This window comes from Vicugna pacos, chromosome 5, assembly GCF_048564905.1.
Source record: "Vicugna pacos chromosome 5, VicPac4, whole genome shotgun sequence".
NCBI lineage: Eukaryota > Metazoa > Chordata > Mammalia > Artiodactyla > Camelidae > Vicugna > Vicugna pacos.
Genome location: NC_132991.1, coordinates 67,523,874 through 67,541,493, shown reverse-complemented (window position 1 = coordinate 67,541,493; position 17,620 = coordinate 67,523,874).

The following is a 17,620-nucleotide window of genomic DNA, read 5'->3' as shown; positions in this document are numbered from 1 at the left end:
AAGTGAGCCTGGTGATCTATAGAAAGAAGCCTGGGAGTAGGTTCTTACGAGCCTTCTGGTGAGATCTTACACAAGAAGACAAAAACAAATTATTCATACATTTGTTTCTTTGTTTCTTGGGATTACTGGCCAGTAACTACAATTTATTAAAACAACAAGCATTTTTTTGAGAACCTACAGGCACTGAATGGGCCGCTAGGGAAACAGAGGTGAATAAGACAGATATGGACTTTGTTGTCCTGTTTCTCACTGTCTAGAGATCCGAGTTACAGCTGGTGGGTTTTCCAAAGACATCTTTGAAGGAAGAAGTTTGGGAATTGAAGCAGGTTGAAAATGTACACAAATTCAAGAGGATTTGGGTAAGTGTAATGTCAGGATATTCTTGGGTTGTTAAAGAGAAGTTAGAAACTTTTGGTACGCTTAAAAAAAACTTCTTATAATTAGTGTCATGGAGGTCAGCCACAGCCTCCCAGAAGACACTGCCCGTTGCCCGTATCAAAGACAGGGTTCTTGGTTGAAAGGATGGCTAGATACCTCCTAGCATGGTATTTCTAATGTTCAGATGATTTTACTTTGATAAACGTGGCATATGCTGTATAAGAAAATTGAATTAACTTGAATTGTCCCAAACAGCCATAGAAATAAAGTATTTGTTCATTAAGCCTAATGACCATTACACGTGTGCACATTAAAGCATTTGATACCGTACCACGTATTTCCAGCAACCTATGGCCTCACAGAAATATTATCTTTCAAGTGAACTAAAATACACATGAGACCTCTTACCTTCAAGTATTGTGAAACTGATCTTGAGTACTTGGGATGAGGGTGATGGGTTTATTATGATTTACTAACAAACATAAATTAAAAATCCACTTACGAATATCCTTTTGTATGCAAAATCATTGTTCATTATAGTAAATAATTTTTTGACATTAAATTAAATTAGTGGAAGATTGGGAGGAATATGGATTCAATCAGCAATTCCTTGCCTTTTTTCTTTTTTTTAACTCAAGCTCTAAGAGCTGATGAGGTGTTTTAATTATTTCGTTTCACATGTGGAAAGAATAAATCTAAAGGAAATAGCTTAGGATTCTTTCCAAGTTTGAATTACAAATTATCCCAGGACCCTGGAGAGAAGCAACAGCAAACAAGATTTTCAGTGGTTCTCTGTCAGGACAGCCTTTGGATCAATATTGAAAGCTATCTTGAGGACCTAATTTTTTCCTTGTGCTGTTTCCCAGACTTAAGAGAAGTTTAATCTTTCTCCTTATAGGTCTATGAGATGTGTTATTCATGTTCTATGACCAGTTGTCCCGGGCCCATATCCTGTGACCGCTGCTTTGTGTGGCCACTCTCACCTCGGGGAGGTCCCATGGAATTGATGCCCCATTGCCACTTTAGCTGGAGGCCTGCACCAGAGACAGGCGATGCTGACCGTGCCTCTGTCCTGTGCATTGGCCATCTGGGTCTTCACACTCAGGAAGGAGGAGGCAGGCACTCCTGCAGGGCTCAGAGCAGAGCTGGCTTATAGGCTGTCCACAGTGGGACTCCCATATCAGAGGCAAGATTCTCTGATAATCCCTTTTCCTAAGTTCCACTCTGGACCAGCTCTGTCTTAAAGAAGAGAAGATCTCCACGATGAGAATATACCACATGGAACAGAAGTGCTCCAGGGAAAAGAAGAGACAGTTGTCCCAAACTTACTTTATTTGCAGTCCCTTTACTTCTCTCCCATAAGCACCCACTCCCATCTTACAGGGGCCAATTTTCTAGCCCTGCAGAATCCTTCGCATCTTTGATTCATATCCTTAAATTTCAATGTGAGGGGCAACCTTGACTGTCTCATAGGAATAAAAATGTGCTACTAACCATCACTAAAACCTGGTCCTAAAAGTCACACAACTTATTCTAGATGCTGTTAAGAACAAAATAACATGGAAGATAAAATAGTACTTAAGAACTGTCTAAATAGCATTTAGTAAAGGCAGTAGGAGACACAGAGAATTTCATAGACAATCCTGGCAAACTCTTTGGAATTTTGTGCGTGAGAAAACCAACACCAGACTCAACAAGGATTTAGTGTTTGACTGAAGCTTGATCTAATTTCCAGCCTCTCCACCAGTCAGCAGGAGAGAGATTTTTTTGGTGCTGGTTTTCTAAAAGTCTTCCACTGAGAGGATATTTTTTCCCACTTGCACTGATCTCTCTTGACTCTAAACTTCCAGCTTGGCATCTGAGTAACCTCCTCGGGCATTTAAACTGCAAAGGAGCAAGTCCCGGACATCTCAGCACAGGGTGTAGTCACTCTGACCTGCCTGAGGCAGCCCCGCTCCCAGAGCACCTGGGAACTCTGCCTTCTCTCTCTGCCTGAAGGACACCTTCTTTTGGCAGTTTTTTTCCCCACTCTGGTGCTATGCAGCTTCCACATCAATTGACGCCGGGAGCATTCTGCTGAGAAACAGGAGTAAAAGGAAAATCGGCAGCCAAGTGACTGCATCATTTTTTAACATACTAATTGACCTTGTCAAGATAATTACTGCAGACTGGGAGACACTGACTGTCTGGCAGTTTAGATGGAAAACTTACTGATTCCGGGGAGAATAGACTAAGAAAAAAGTTTGCTGTGTTGAGTGAGAAGCCTCAGGCTCTTTTAAAGGCAAATATTTCTTATTCCAAGATCACGAAGCTGAGAGACATACTCTTGCTTTAAATCAGGAGGGGAAATTATACTCATGAGGCTGTGTTTTGTCTCAGAACCTCAAAGCACTGTGCAGTCCTAAATTCCTTCTTTGAAACCAATGGTGTTATTCTGTACTTACACCAGCTCAGCAATTCGGTCCTTCAGCACCTATTTATTTAGCATCTACTGCATAAAGTGCTATAGTAGAGCTACATGCAATACAGAGATGAGCCACACACGGTGCCTGCCTTCAAGGAGCTTATACTGTCATAAAGGAGGTGTTATATTCATAAATAAATATAATACAAAATAGACAATTCTACGATGTCCAGAAGTCAGTTAGAAATGTTAAGATTTGGAAGAGGTCATACCTGAAAATGACTTTGGAATCATTGGAACCTACCATTTTATTGGAAATCTTGTGTAAATTCATCAGTATGTTTCAAGGAACCCTAATCCTTTAAAAAAAAAAAAAAAACTACAATGATTAGGTTAAGGTACAATTTACCATAAACTGGGTTGCCAAAATAAAATCGTTGCACTGGTCTTGAACTGTCAGGTTTCTTGGTCATTCAATCAAGACTAATTTACATGCTTAGTGCTCAGTCTGGCACTGGTCAAGGTCTGGAGTGGAGCATGGTCTTTAGGTTTTCAATGTTTTCAGTGATGGTGTGGTTTCCTCATTAAAGAAGGCTGTTTTGAAATCTTGTTCTGTTCAACAGTTATCAGAAACTGGCCAAGGATGTAGGTGACATGCTAGTCGTGGCAGACCAGCAGATGAAGCTGAGAGAGACATTTATTGTGCTCAATAAAAAAAAGACTCCCAGGGAGGTTGGGGTATAGCTCAGTGGTAGAGCTGCATGCTTAGCATGCCCGGAGTCCTGGGTTCAATCCTCAGTACTTCCATTAAAAAAAAAAAGACTCCCAGCCAATCTCAACCAGCTATAATAATGTGTTTGTTCTGAAAGGACGAGATTTAACAGTGCAAAGAGCCCATGTTTGAGTCCAGAAGTTAAGTGACTGTGTACAAATGGCAGAGGTATGGCTGTGGGAATGGACATGACCATCACTTCCTGTAAGCTTTGTACAAGCCAACCATGTGATGAGGCATCCCAGAAATCTAATACACACTTAATAAAGGAAGAACATTTCAAAAAAGGGAACTGAGCCTCACTATAGCCTAAGCTGGTCAGAAATTATGCTGGGAATATTTTTGACCACACTTTGAGAAGACCAGGGGTAAACTCTACATCACCAAGGCTGGTTGGCGAAGGGAGTTGAAAACCATGGTATGTATGGAAAGTGTAAATGGATGTAGCATGTTGAGTCTAGAGAAGAGAGTCAATGGTGGGAGTACATTGGGATTATCTTCCAGTAAAGAAACAGTTGCCACGTGGGAAAAACCTGGGTAGCTCTGGTGGGCAAAAAGGGGACCCAGTGAAGGGAGTCATAGAGAGAGAACTTCTAGTTCAACACAAGAAGGAATTCAGTAACAGTCAGAGCCACTGCAAAGAACTTGGTAGTCCTGAGACATGGTAAGCTCCCTGTCACTGAAAGCATTCAGGGAGCACATTGAATGGGGGTGATAAGCGTGAGATCAGGTACCAGATAGGAAAACAGGATAAAAGACTGTGCATGTCCTTGAAAAAATGGGGAACCTATGAGTTTATGTACATGGTCCCGAGAATTATCCTCTGTATTTATCTAAACATCTACTTTCAATCACAGTATTGCTCTTACCGACAAAATCACTGAGAAAGAGAATTATTTATTTGTCAAAAAGTTCATAACACAAGACCGGCCTTGTCACCATGGGTCATACATAGACACTCGACGAGCATTTGTGGAATAAGTGAGCTCAGCTTGTAACACCAAACAATTGAAGACAAAACACAAGCTTTATGAACAATGCAGTATTGGAGTATGTGAATTAAACGCTGCTCACCACAGTTTCCACCTGTCTGGTTTCTGTCTGTCTGCTTCCTGGACAAGGAGTGAAAATGATGACATCTTAGTATCTTCCATACATCTTTCTTCACCTTTCTTCCCCCCTCATTTGATGTCACCTCCTGTCCCTCCTTTAGGAATTCTATTCAAAACACTAACTCTCCAAACAAGCCTTCCCCCAACTGAAAAGAATTTTCTCTCCATCACTTAACCTTGCTGACTGATAGACTAATCAGGGTGAACAGCTTTCAGTCACTATGTCACTTAACCAGGCCTGTGAGTTTAAAGTCTTCAACTATGATTGCGGCACAAAAGCTCCAGAAATCAACCCAGATCTTAGCAAGCATGAGGAGGAGGCAAAGGTTTTGGGGAAGATGTTGAGGTTAATCGGACCCTCCCCCTGAATTTCCCAGTGTGGTAGAAAACTTTTAAATCATGGGATCTATAGCAACTCCTGTACTACAACAAGTAAATAAATTCAGCAATGGAAATCATAAGCCAAAAGTATAACTGTTTTACTACAGTCAAAATTTAAAATTAAATCACATGCTTTTTTTTCCAGATAGGAAAGAAAAACTAAAAATAACCACGAGAGCCATCTCTTCACAAAGCCCTACTACTATTATGCATCCCAGGAAATTGTGATTTCCCCTTCACCCCAATTATTTTTTTTTGAAGGGAGAGATGGATTTTTTCTGTGAGTGTGCCCGCTTGCTTGTGTGATTGCCATTTAAACCTTTGAAAATAGGCATGAGAGAGGCGGAGGGGGAGCCCCTGCCAGCAAAGCTGGCCCTGAAGGTCAACTGTCCTTTGCACTGGGCTCGGAATGGATTTTTTCCAGCTCTTCCCCACATCCAGGGGTAAGATGGGCCAGTGAGTGTTTGGGTGAGTTGTAGCTGCTGGAAGCCTCTTTCCAGATGCCGGGGGCTTGCAATATGTCTGTTTGATGCCCGCTGGCACAATCTGGCTCTGGTCTTTCTCTCGATTTTCAAGTTTTTCCTCCCCTTTGGCGAGGTCTCTGCTTTCCAGCCACCCCCATCAGCCCATTCCCCTCTCTTTTTCTGAACATGCTCCACCTCCCATCCTCAACTTGAATCAATCCCCTTCCCTTCCCTTCCCTACCTTTGACCCAAGAGATTCAGATGCATGTTTTACATTTCCAGCTCATTTGTTGCCAGCTTAACTAATTTATTTTTAAAGCTCCCTCTTTCTGACATCCTAAATGCCTCCATGTGTCTCAATATTACTTTGACTTCTGCTAACATAGTTTCTGACTCAAAGAGGATATTGCAAAGCATGCTCAGCAATTAGTTGAGGTTTCATTCTATTAATACCAGCTCCATCTTTAGACCCGGCCAGGATTTCACACATCCAGGAGAGAGAAATAAAGCAACGAGACATTTCACAAACAACCTTTTGTCAATTCAAAGCATTAACGCTAGGCCACATCTGATCTTAGCAACCCCCCTGCCCCCTTGCCACCAGGGAACGACTGCTTTAAAGCAGGAGTCATACTTTGCAGGCACATAGAAGCCCAGAGTTAGCCGAGTCCGTGCCAGGTCTAGTGAGCACGAAGATTTAGTCTTTGGTTTCATGATAAACCCTGCTTCGTGTCCTCAGCTGCCTCTCCCTAATGATCCTGATTGCTGCTGCCGTTGGAGGGAGGGAGGCCTGAGCAGAAATGAAAACATCAAGTATAGAAGAGCCTGTGGAACAGCCCTCCCAGCTGTGAGGTGGGCGGGCGATGTATGCTGTTGACCTGGATGCTTAAATCGAAGACACAGACTGACACCCAGAGATTGCATCAGGGAGAAGAGTAGAAAATCATGCCAAACACTGGACCTAGAAAATGGAAGGTGGGGAGGATGCCGGCTGAAGCATTTTCTAGGCGGGTGGTATGTACTCAGGGCAAAGGGGTCTCTTTGATCCTGATCTTTGGCTGACCGGCTTGGAGGAGCCAAGGCCACCTGTGAAGTTGCTGACAGAGAACAAATAGCTGAAGAAGCAGAAAGGAAAATGTGTTTCAGTGGAAATGGAATCACTTCCAACAATCCCTTCAGGCCCCACTTCCCCAAGGACATGGCTCCTGCCTGGCCACATGGCCCTGGCCGGGGCACTGTTAATGCCAGGACAAAAAGCGTGTCTCTCCAAAGGGCTGCGGCAGCTGCCGTCCGTGGAGGCTCAGATCTGTGCTCTTCAAAGATGGGGCGACTTCTTTAGAGCTTTGAGAACTCCTTTCTATTGACTCAAATCATCAACCTCTTTTGATGTCCAGCCTGAGTGTTCCCTGAACTTAATTAAATGGTTGTGAGGTCTTACATGATAATAGACATTTAGAGTGGCTTTTGGATCTGTGTCCTTGTCTGAGAGAGCTGCAGTTCTGCACGAAGCCTGGAGAGGAAGTTCTGGTTTCAAGTTCTTAACCAGACTTAGGAGGCCAGGGAAAGAGTTAGGGCTACCAACACACCTCTCCTGGAGAAGGAGGAGAGCTGAGTAAGACGGGGCGGGTAGACCTGCAAGATCCCTCATCTCCATTTCTTACTGCCTTTCCCAGGGCGTGAGGGAATCTGAGCTCCTGTATCTGAATCCTGTTTATTTTCTGCTGCAGCTGTGGGGAACTGGCCACCAAAACCTCATCCGTCAGCCTACTTCCTTTCCTTTTTCCTTATGGCTAAATTCTTTCAAATGCCCGAGTTCATGAGCCATTTTTAACAGAAAATAGGAAGGAAAGCTGCTGGACCAGGTAGTATTACCCAGGGGCAGGGTTCTGAGATTGATTTTAGCATCAACAGAGAGGTGGGAAATCTACCCTCTGGCCTCTAGTTGTAAGGAAATGAGTTTTAAAGGGATATTCTCCCACATTGCGTGCACAAGCGGGCACAGGGGCTCCACAACTGACAGTGAGAGGGTAGTAGCCGTAAAAGTGAAACGGCAACAACGGTGCTTTAAAGCTCTGACAATTACAGATGCTTTACACTGTCTAATGCTCTGTGCCTTATTTCTACATGTAAACAAAGGGCCTCCTTCTCAAAGAGGTTAAAGGGTTAGATCCTTTACCATGAACCTGAACCCCTCACTGGGATTTTGTCAGTCCTCCTGGACACTGACCAGAGTGCCTCCTTCCGAGGCATTGCGGGCATCCTGGAAATGGTCCACAAATGACTGTCTCGTTAGTTCAGTTTTCCTGGTAGCCATAAAGAGAATCAGTGTCCTAGGCCCAGAAACAATGGTGTTCAGAGCCAAACCATTCATTTTTCTGTTTCTCCCTCCTCGACACCAACACTCCATCTGAGCTTTTGAATTATAAAGCTTGGGATCCATCACCTGTAGTGAGACTGGTCAGCTATTTGGAAGAATGTGTGTGGTCAATTTAGCCAATAATAAGGATATCATTACAAGTGGTAATAGTAACAACACAGCAACAACATTAATTGAGATTTTCCTCTGTACCGGGCAGGATTCAAACCACTTCCGTGCATTCACTTATGTAATCCTCTTACACATACACACACATCCTTCTCCTGCTGGCATTTTTGCCATGTGGCTTTGTAGGTTTGGGCAGAAATAGTCCATGGTATCTAACATTGAATTTTTCTGAGAGCAAGCTTTCTTATGAAGCACATTATATTTGCTCAGCCTTATTTGTCTCTCTCTTTTTCTTTTTTTTTAATTCAGGACTTGAAGAATAGCCCTCCTGTGATGGAAGGAGAAGGGGGCCTGATTAGCTGATCTTTTCCTGCCCACCAGACACAGGGCTAAATTCCTCCATACACATATCTCCTTAAATTCTCAGAACAATTCTACAAAATAGATAATCTAACATTCATCTTGCAGACAAGGAAATGGAGGTTCAGAGAGATCAATTATCTTGGCAAAGATGGCTCCACCGGTAAGATGTTGAGTCAGGGTTCAGGTCCAGCTCTTTTTAAATCTGAGCCTCATGCTTTTCTCCACAATATCATTTTCACTTTCTTCTCTTGAGCAGAGTCAGATCCTGCCATGCCACTTCTTCTTTGCCCCAACACACTTTTCTTCTTTCCTCTCCTTTCCTCCCCCTTGGTCCCACCCTCAGAGTGATAAACAGAAATGACAATGATAAACAGAGGATTAAGTTGCTAGTAACATGATACCATTTCAATGCCTTCTTTCCATTTCTGGCCCCACAGATGAGGTATGGGAGGCCATGCTATGGTTTCAGCAGGTAATAGAGGCACAAAAGATAAGGAAAAGAACAAAAACCAGTGGGAATATATTTTTGGAAACTAACCATGACCCAGGATTATAGCTAAATTTCAGACTTTTTGGATCCAATATTCCTTTTATCCTCAGTTCTTTGTATTCATATATCTCTCATGTTAATTGTTTCTTTCCAGGCTCAGTACTCTGCTCAGGGCTCGGAGCAGTACAAGGAATGAGGCACTTGTTACAGATTGTTAGGGAGATGAGATACACACATAAAACCCTCCTGGACCATGTGCACCCTGAGGGCAGGAGCGCATCTTACTCGTCTTCACATCCTTTGTAAGGACAGACCGTGCCCACTGCCCAAAAGTCAGAAAGACTCCTGTACTGACCATCATTCTTCCCTGGATTCTTCCGGCCAGTTAGCTCATTTTAATCTCATTTGGACCACTGGGTCCACTATCCAGAGCAGTCCAGTTTGGTCTAAGACCCAATCTAACCTGAAGAATATCTAAATCTCCAGATTGGCTATAACTGCCCCTGTTCCCAAAATCTTCTAGAGTTTTTCTTGGTGATTGATGACTGAGAGAAAAGACAGACATTACTTTGGTAAACTTCGTTCAAGCTCTCACCACTGTTTTGCAATTATGGTTTTCATGCTGGTCTCTCACATTTCTTGCACATGTGGAACCGGGGGATTACACACACAGATTGGGCTATACATTCCTGTGAGTAGGGACCTTGTCCTTCGTGTTTGTGTCTTCACCAAGCACAGTGCAAAAACGTCTTAGATGCTAGATGAAATGCATTTTGAATAAATGATGTCTATACTGCAGCATGCTCTATTTAAATCTTTTTTCTTCTCTGCTCTTTACATAAAAGTGAATCCTCTCTGTGCTTATTATGTTGCGTCTGGGCTGGGACCTTTATGCTGCTCTATGGGGACTGGGATCACAGTCATTTGGTAAAGTCACCAAAGCATTGGCCTCACCGTGGGGACTCCCTATCTTTTCCAAGCACATTTGTATACAGCTGGCCCACCATTGCCTGTGAAATTTTCATTTGTGTTTTGCATCCCTGTATAATTGCTATTCTATATTACCATCAAAATCACTCTTTTTTTGTTTCCAGTCACTTCCTTGATTTGCCAAGTAGATGCATAATCTTGATCCTTGATATCACCATTTCTTCCAGTTTGCAAGCACTTGTAAATTTAAAAGGAGCTTTTGGTTGAGTGGGTATGAGCGCCCCGGCCAGGCCCCTTGTGCTCTGCCTCTCCTGGGCCTGGTAACACAGGAAGTCCTGATCACATGTGCCCTTGATCTGGTCAATATCATGTGGAAGCAGTGGGTGCAACTGCCCAGGGGGGAATGTAGAAATAGAACAGCCAGCTGACATGGCTTGTGACACTACGTGAGGAACCTGTCCTGGCTTTTCATGTGATGCTACTTGTAGCAGAAGAGGCTTGGTGAGCCCTCACCCTGAGCTCCCTGCGTCCTGACACTTCCTTCTTCTGAACCAGCAGAACCCCTAACTCTACCACATCTCCTGTGAGTGATCAGGGATAATCGACAAGTTGTGCTCCCTGATCAGACCCTGTCTTAGTATCTTCCAACCTGTATCTGGCTGTTATGTTCATGCTTAATTAGCTGCAGACGCCTCCTGTGAGATTATGATCAAGAACTGTAACATTTAAAGGAGGAACTACATGTTTGAATGCTTGTTTCCCTACAAAGCTCCAAATCCCATCTTCTGCAGACAGTTTCTCACCATGAACCAACCAAGGCTAAAGTAATCATCATTACCAACCCAACAGCTAAATGTTACCTTATGGTTTTCAAAATGATACTATGCACCAGGATGGATTAGATTTGTTCAAAATTCTTCCTTCTCTCCCATCCAGGCCATGGCTTCTCTGTGGGCTGAGGATACCCCGCTCTCCCATTGACACGAGCCCTGGCCATGTGACTTGCTTTGATCAGCGGAATGTGGGCTGAAGTGACTGTCACAGTCAAGTTCAGGCTTTATGGGCCACAGTAAGATTCCACTTGCTCTCTTGCATCACAGCCAATGGCCATGAGTCAAGTATAACTTAAATGACCATTACACCCTCAGCCTGGGTCACAGAATGAGAGGCAGACTTGAATCCAAGCCCAGCTAAGCTCAGCTGAGCCACAGTTGATGTAAAACTCCCTGGGGGAGAAATAGTGTTGTTATAAACCACTAACATTGTGAAATTGTTTGTTATGCAGCATTATTATAGCCAAACCTGAATATCCATTTCTATGTGTATTATCTCTTATTTTTCTCAAAACAGCTCTTTAAATGGGTAGGAGAAGGATCACTATTCCTGTTTTCCATAGGAAGCAACTGAAGCTTAGAAAGGTTCTGAGGCTCATCAAATATTATGAGACTGGTAATTTGAGGAGGCTCTGGTCAAACCCAGATGTCCTGACGCCAAGAGCAGTGCTCTTTCCTTTCCGTACACTGCCTCAGTAATGCCCCTCTCTAGGGGAAGCCTCTAACCCATCAGTAATCATTTTATCTTCCAGTCTTCCAGCTAACTAAGCACATACCTAATAGCCATGCAGTTATGAGGTAGGAAGATACTCTGATATAAAAACGGAGATTCAATTTGGTTAAATTTTATAGGGAACATGCTGTAGAAGTGTTATAAATTATCGAATATTTCCCATCTCAATTGATTCTCACAGCGCACTGCATTTTTCTTCATTTTCTTTTGTAGTTGTTGTTAGACATCAAAAGATTAGCTTTTCAAATGCTGCCTGGGAAGCTCTATTCCTAGTTCTTTCCTTAAACCTATTCTCTGGACAATTGCATCTCCCTGCTGGGCACTGGGCAGCAGGACAAGAGGTTCCTGGGCTGTAGCAGCTGCGGTAATTTCTTAGCAAAGACCAGACTGGGTAGCAACTGGCCTGAGTCCAAATGTCCAACTGACCATATTAAATAGCTACCTAGGCAGGGAGGGTATAAACACAATGCCATTTCCTCATGATGTGTCTTATTATTATAGTTATTGACATGTATTAAGCACTTAGCATGCCCAAGTGCTTAATGCATGTTAATAACAGGCTACCCCCCACCACATGTGATTCAACTTGGCACGCACCCCCTTTCTCCCTCCCTGCCATTTTATCCACATGAGTTCTCTGGGTCTGCTGCCCCTGACTTTAGCTCCAATTGGGGAGATGGAGAATGATAACCTAAAGGCCTTTTCTTTGGAGCAGAGTTAAAGGATGAGACACCCAACTCTGTGCACCTGTCGGTGACAGTGAACTGGAGAAAATGGGGTCACCAGCACTTTGGGGAACAGGATCAGAAATCCGGGTGGATGGAAGAGATTGGACACAAATGAAATGAAAGGCAGGACGGACAGTGTGTCAAAGACTGGGCAGCAGGAGAGCAGGGCAAGCAAAAGGTGCCCATTAGGGTAAAATGTAGGAGAAGGACTCCCTGCAGAACAAGGGGAACTGAGCCAGCAACACTGACTGCAGAGCGAGGAGAGAGACCCTGGGATTTCCATCCTCCTCCACGAACAACCTCTGATCAGACTGCCATGACCACAACCGAAGAATTATGTTTTAAAAATTTAACAATTATTTAGCGAGCTCTTTGTCTGCATCAGGCTCAGTGCTGAGCAAAGTCTGCAGAAAATGGTGACCAAACCAATAACATATTTACGTAATTGCTTGATTGGATGTTACAATGCTGTGAAGTTTCTCACTAAAGCGCTAATATAACCAAGAGTTAAAAATGCCTTTGAAGAAATAGTGACACCAACTATCTGATTCACCAAGAGATAGAAAACCCAAATCTATGAAGTATTGGGTCCAGAACAAGAGAAAAGTGAGCTTCAAGAAGAGCAGGAAGGATTTAGTTTCCTTGTGACAATGGCTGTTAAACACTGGAGTTACTAAAGAGGTGATGTTCTCTCCTTCTGTAAATTAAAACGAGCCTCACCTGTTCTGGGTGGTATCCGAAGACGGCCTTCCTTTGCAAATCTCAGTGTGTATCAGAATCCCCCTGAGCACTTGTTAAAGCATGCCCCCTCATCTTCACAATCAATTCGGATCCAGCCGGTCTAGAGTTGGGTCTGAGAATTCGCACTTCTAACAAGTTCTCAGGTGATGTTGACGGCCTTGAAATCATATTTAAAGGGCCACTGGTTTGAATGTGTTGGCTAAATTTCCCTGTTGATGAGAATCACCTCCAACTGTGGAGTTGGGTCTCCCCTTCTTTATCTCTGAGGGCAGAGTGGAGTCCCTTTTGGTCCACAGCCTTCATCCCCCACTTTGGAGGTGAAGCCAGGTCCTGCAGCCCCTGAGAAGTGATGTATTTAGAATGACAGAGAGGAGAAAGCCGTTGAAACACCCAACTTCCTAGGTCCTCTGAATATCCGTAGGCAGTAGAAATAGAAACCGGCTTTCCTCTCGAGTACTCCAAAAGATGCCTGTTTGCAGGTAAATCTGAGAAACAGTAGTAGATAAACTCTACAGTTTCCCTTCTATGGTTTTATGAAGACTGGCTGGCAGGGATGCAGTGTGACAGAAATACAGGTTTCAGTGTATTTTGCAAATTAGGGCAGTAAAAAGATAAATGGATAAATGGAATCAGAGGTCTAGATATTCGATATTCTTGTGCTCTGTGACTGTGGGTGAATCTCTCTAAACATCAGCATTGTCTATAAAATACAGTGTTATCTGTAAATGAAGGCTAATAATATCCATCTCTTTCTGTCACTCTTTCCGGGGCCAGGTGGTTACCAAAGTGAGCTAAGACGGAGAGGGCCCCTGCCCTCACGGAGCACACAGTCTAGACAGTCAGAGCATGAAATAAGTGAGAATAAAATGTGGTGAGGTGCCCCACCTGTGTTGCTGGGGGTCTGTGAGGTGTGAGGAGATAGCCTGGAAACATTGGAATTAGAAAGCACAGTAGGCATGTAGGCACTTCCTTAATCCTTGTTATCAGCAGGGGAGAGAATTCTGTTAATGATCACGAAGAAACAGGAAAGAGGGTCCAGAAAATGGACAGCCTAACTCAGAGGTGTTGACAAAATTAATGAATGGCCAAGTGGCGAGGAGACGGGAGTCTAGCATGAGAGAAGCCAGGAGAGGAAAGGGTTCTTAAACAATTCAGGAGTGACTGATCAAGCGTTCTGAGTGCTGCAGAGAGGTCAAGGAGAGTGAGCACTGAGAAAAGGTATTGAGGAGGCTGAGTTGCACTGTTGGTGACTTGGGGGATGCAGGCAGATGGGAAAACAAAATAGGTTATTTTCCATTAGTTTTCTGGAGCCAGGACACTGAGCAACACAGAGATACCCCCAGGTAAGTCATTTGCAGAAATCAGATCAAAACACTCTGCCTTCCCAAAGGTCAAGTTATATCATCACAAATTAAAGTCCCATATACTTGTCTGCAGTCTCCACTGCTGGTACTCCTAGGGGAGCCACACAGCAAAATGACTCTCTTTTCAGAGGTGGCCAGGTGGCTTTGGGTGCAGAGTCAGGTGGCCCCTCTCCCTTCGTTATCCATCTGTAAGGTACTCTGAAGTCTAGGAGGCTGGCACACTATAAATTGTTTTATCATTAATAATAAATCATGCTCTGCAAGAAACCTGCATTGCAGAGCTCCAGCGAAGAAGCAGTCTGCCACGAATTTCATAGACGGTAGTAAAAAGGTGAATTCACGGGGGCAGAGCTGGGAAGGAAGAGTTAACTCTAACACGTGTTGTCACTGACATTTCAAAATATATATAGTTTTAAGGTAGGGGGAGAAAAATCTGTCTTTAGTCTGGATCTTCTAATGCTACCGGGCTGTTCACAACCTGAGGCATATGCACTGAAAACGTCTGACGCCAACAAAATGTAGACGAACTGCAGGAACAGACACAAGGCCACAGTGGCAGATCAAAGCCAGGCAGTGGAGGGAGCAGGCTCAGCTGAATAAGACGAAGCATTACCATAATGAATTTTGTGAGTAAGCAACTCACTTTAAAATCATTCCTTTTGATCTGTTAAGAAGGTGTTTACTGTAATCAGGAAAAGGTTTACTTGGCAGAGGGACGAAAAGAGGAAGAGGAAGCCAGAGAGACAGTCTTCGATCAATTTTCTTTGCCCTCTGGTGTCTAGACCCACCTGCTAGATCCTTGCCTCCTCTAGAGTCCCTCAGCCTTCTTAGAAAAGATTAATTAATTTTAACTAAAGTATTTGGTAGTGTCATAGGGGAAGGGAAGGCACAGATAGAAAATGGATAAACTCAAAGGCCTCTTGCTTGAAAAAGTGAATTATGGTTTCAAACCAAATGAAAGGACACAAGACATGATTGCTGACACAGCATGAAAATATAGACTGAGCGCGTTAAGAAATGGGAGAATCTCTGGCCTCGTAACTGATGAGGATCCCTCGGTTATGGGGCTTCCTGGGCATTGGTAGGAATGTCATAGCAGAAGATGTGCTTTTTAGCCCCCCTTTCCTCCATCTCAGACTGCTTTTACCACACCACCCTGCTTCAGGGAGAGGCAAACGCCCCTGGAAAGCTAAGTGGTGGAGGGAGGGCAAGTTTCTCTGTTCCACTAACTCTGTTTGTGTGTGTACGTCCTTAGTACTGTGAAGGAATCTAAGTAAGACTCACTCTGCCAGACTGCTGGATCAAGACATTTTCTTTCATTTTTTTCAATCCAATCTTTCTCTCTTCTCTCTTTCTCTCCTCTCTCTCACTATCTCCAGGCGAGACAGGAGGGAAAGGGTGCAGGGCACAACCATTAAAAGAATGATAACACACAATTAGCACCAAGATGGCAGAAGATTCAACTCCTACGAGGCCTTAAGGCCCAAGATGGCAGGAAATTTGACTTCCAGTAGACTTTGAGCTTCATTAGACACTCATTGTAATATATTAGCATGGTAAATGACACTCCCACGGCTGCCATGACAGTTCTGAGGCTGACCATAAAAGATCAAAAAGTGGGTGATGGACCAATTCCTTGTAATCCCTGCCCCTTCCCCAAAGTAGTTGAAATAATCCTCCCACTTGTTAACATATGAAGTTACTGAGCCCATAAAAACTAACAATCCTGCACCTCGTGGCCTTTCTCCTGCCTTTCAAGATGGCCCACACTCTGTCTATGGAGTATGTATCAACTTTCACTTCAAACACCCACCTCCTCATGCCTCGTGGGCTCTCTGGCCTTCTGAGATGGCCTACACTTCGTCTATGAAGTGTGCATCTCTCTGAATAAATCTACTTTTGCTTGAATGTGGCTCACTCTTGAATTCTTTCCTGTGCAAAGCTTTTTGATAATTTATATATCTTCTTTTGTGAAGTGACTGTCCTTTGCCGTCTTAAAAACTGTACTCTATTCTGCACACAAGTCCTTTGTCAGATATATGTTTTGTAAATATTTTCTCCTTAATCTGTGAATTGTCAGTATGTTGTCTTAATAGTATTTCTGAGGGAATGGTGTAATAGCTCACTGGTAGAGCTCATGCTTAGCAATGCATAAGCTCCTGGGTTCAGTCCCAGTACCTCCATTTTAAAACAAAAAACATTATCTTTGCATGAACAGAAGATTTTGATTTTGACAATGTATAATTCATCATTTTTTTTCCCTTCGGTTATTGCTTTCTTTGTTCTTCTAAAGAAATATTTTAACTTATTCTGTTATGAAGCTGTCCTATGTTTGCTTTTATTTAGAAAAGTTTTTCTTATGAAAGCTACAGTGTTTCATGCTTGGGTCTAACGTCATCTAAAATTAATTTTTTGCTATGGTATAAGGAAAGGATTGAGATTCTTTTTTCCTCTCCATGTGGATGTCCATTTACTCCAGCACCGTTGATTAAAAAACACTTTCCATTCCCACACTGAATTGATTTGACATTTTTATCAAAAATCAATTGCTGTATAAGTGTGAGTCGATTTCTGGATTCTCCATTCTGATCTATTGATCTATTTATCGATCCTTGTGCCTATACCTCACTGCATTGATTATTCTAGCTTTGTAATAACTTTCGAAGGCAGATGGCGTATGTAAGTCCTTGAAATTGTGGGGTTTTTTTTTTCAAAATTATTTAGCTATTCTAAGTCAGTTGCATTTCCATACAAATTTTGAGATTCAATTTCTATTTTTAAAAATCCTGGCAATATTATGATTTTGGTTGCATTGAATCTACAGATTAATTTGAAATTAACAATGTTGAGTTTTCCAATCTATGAGCTGGTATATCTATCCATTTATCTAGGTCTTCTTTAACGTCTCTCAGTGATTTAGCAGTTTTCAGTACAGAGATTTTGCTCACCTTGTGTTATGTTTATTCCTAAGTATTTTTTTTTCTGATGCTACTAGAAATGAATTAAATTTTAAATGTTCAATTATTTGTTTCTAGTATACAGAAATATAATTGATCTTTATAATATCAACCTTGTATCATGATACATTACTTATTCCTGATCTTGGTGATTTGTGTTTTCTTTTTTCCCCTTAATCAGTTTTATTATGGGAGTATAGATTTTATTGATATTTTCAAAGAATTGTCTTTAGCTTTAAAATTTTTTCTCTACTTCTCTTCTATTGATTTCTGTTCTTTATTAGTTTCTTTCTTCCACTTAATAAAATTTATCTTTCCCATCTTTTTCTAGCACCATAAAGATTCTTGAAACCATATCTTTCTTCTCTTTAACATAAGCATTTAAAATCTTAACATAGCACTTAAAACAGTGCTTTAGCCACATTACACAAATTTTTGGTATGTTGTATTTTCATTTTCATTCAAATAAAAAATTATTTGTACTT